The sequence below is a fragment of the Nuphar pumila genome, chromosome 14 (genome assembly GCF_984573655.1).
Source record: "Nuphar pumila chromosome 14, dmNupPumi1.hap1.1, whole genome shotgun sequence".
Lineage (NCBI taxonomy): Eukaryota > Viridiplantae > Streptophyta > Magnoliopsida > Nymphaeales > Nymphaeaceae > Nuphar > Nuphar pumila.
Genome location: NC_143262.1, coordinates 15,210,001 through 15,212,806, shown reverse-complemented (window position 1 = coordinate 15,212,806; position 2,806 = coordinate 15,210,001).

Genomic DNA, 2,806 nt, shown 5'->3' with positions numbered 1-2,806 from the left:
ACTACTGGTGTGCCAAAATTTTACAACTCTAAAAAATCATATTTTTACATAAAAAATATGATCTAAGGTTTCTTTTTTTCCATGATAAACAGATAAACCACCTCCGAAATAGAGACCTAATCACACTAACTATGATTGCCGCTGTCTCAGCGGTGTAAACCTATGATGCACCCCTAGCCCCAAGTGAGTCACCCTGCTTCGGCAAGACACAAGGATGATGCCCCTTGACCACCCGTCTAGCGGGCAAGGCCCTCTTCCACTGTGCCAAAACCCTTGGGCTAACACTATCTAAGGTTTGACACTTGTCAAACAAACCATGTACAACACATGTATGGTTAGATTGAGTGGGTACAACTTGAACCTATGATTTCCATCTCAATGAGTTAATATTGGGTTAGGTTATATGACATATGTCAAAAGCAGTTGTTTTTCTTTTGATTGTTTTTCATGAAACTAACCTTACAAATGTGATATGCGTGCTTTGGTTAGTGAGAATGAGCTCTCAAGACATTTTGATTATAAGTAGGCGTAGGCACGGTTTTATAATCCTTGAAAAATCAAGGACTTAGCGTTTGGTTGTCACTATGAAAAGTGAAAAATATTGTTCAAAAGAGGTTTACTTTCAAATTTTGAGACCTTTATAAATCTCACTTTTGTGGTTTTGTGTCAATGCACATTTTACAAGCTTTTGGGGTTTTGTGCAAAAAAAAAGTTTTATGTTTGACTGCTTTTGATGTGTTCAAATAAAACATGTTATTCCAAATCAATTGAAATGCAACCCAGTGTGCCCACAATGTGCAATATTTTCTCATCTCATAAAATTGTATTTTTACATTGAGCAAACTCGATACAATTCATTCTTAGCATTTGGACCATGCTAAATCCATCCATGAGGTGTGTCAACATCAGGGCCTATGATTTCTAGTTCATTCAGAGAGAGAGATTTGTTGGTGGATTTTCTTGAGAGAGAAAAAATAAGAAAAAGAAAGGTGACGATGGCAATCAAATTGAGAGAGGAATCTTGGATGGATGGGAGTGGGTGCCAGCAAAATTCGAAAAAGGGATTCGTTTTTCCACCACCCTTTTTCTTCCTGTACGTTGTGAGGATCGATAATATCTGTAGATTTTGTATGACAAAATTTCTAAAAATAGTATGCATCAGTGCTTTTTTCCACTTCATAAAGCTGTTGGGACACGTTTGGAAGTGGGAGGAGAAAAAAAGGAAAAATTCCATATAAAATGGGAAAAATAGAATCATCACTTGCTAAATCGAGTGAAAAAATTTCACTTTTTTTTGTACTATTTGCCCGACCGTGAAAACACGAAGATTGGACTTTTCAGGTGAAAAATTCTTCCCCATGTTGCTTTGCTTTACGGTCATGTTTGAAAGTGAAAGTGGTAAAAGTTTTGAAAATTTTATAAAAACACGCCCAATATTTAACCTATTTACAAATACAGCCTAACTTTTCAGATATTACAATTGCATGCTTAGTTAACAAAGCAATTCTCAAAAGTTAGGTGTGTATTTACAATATTTCAAAAGTTTGGGATGTATTGTAAATAGCTCAAATGTTAATCTTGTTTTTGTACATTTTCAAGTTTTTAATGAAAACTTTGATTAATTATATCTCACGAAAAGCAAGGGAGGTGCAGCTGTGAAAAATTTCACCATGATTTCTTCACCTATGAAGGTGGCCTGAATTTCTCATTTAGTACAGATTTTTTTCCAATTTTTTCAACTTTCCTTGTGCTCCTTCGTCCTCTAGTGCAAAAGAAAACTTGAACGGACGGAGAAGTTTGACCCCTTACAGTTACAACACCAACCATATGACATAATTGAGGCCCACCCAGCTCTCAAGGTGCCCTAATGGTCCTTTAGGGTATGTTTGATCGTTTGTCTAGGGTTGGACAAAATGAACAAAAAGAAAAGAACAAAACATTGGTTATGTTCGTTTCGTAACAATTGTTCTAAGTTCAACGTTTGTTTGGACCGTACTCAAATGCTATGTTCCAAATCTTCATTGTTTGATGATAATGTGTGGACAACTTGGACATTCATAGATAATGGGTCGAAGTACTTTATTTTGGATCGGATGACCCGATCCATCCACCATCTTACATGTTTTAACAAGTTTATTATAGTTTTTTGCTTCAATATGGATTCAATTATGAAATTATATCTAAAATCATGAATTTTTAGCCTGAATATGGATTTGGAATTGGATTTGTACACTAAATATGAATTTTTGCCCCAAATATGGATCTCGAATAAGATTTTGCTCTAAATATGAATCTCAAATTGGATTTTTGCCCCAAATATGGATCTCGAATTGAATTTTTGCCCCCAAATTGTTTGTTCAACGACGGCACCCCAAGAACATTTTCCACTCTATGTGGCCGATAGTGGTCTGGTAGGGTCATGGTGTCGCTTCGGTCCTCTCACGTTTTCCTCCACCCAACCAAATAGGGCATGGAAGAAACAAGGAAGAGAAAAAGATGACTGGAAGTTTGCCTACCTTGGTACGGTGGAAGCCGAGGATGGTGGCCGAAGAGATGGTCGGTCCTCCCCCTCTGCTAACTCTACCAAAGGCGATCCTACTACACAGAAAAGAGAGAGAGTCGGGCGAGAGAGAGGGGTGCGCCCGTTGAGGCATTGTTTTTTTTACTTTGTTCCTCTCATCTCCGTTCTTTTTGTGACGGGGGTGGGGGTGGAACAAAAATATCACAAAAATATGGACGCAGTGGACTACGTTCTGCGAGTTCATCGCATCCCATGTTTGTTAAAGAACGTGTAATTTTGAGGCTT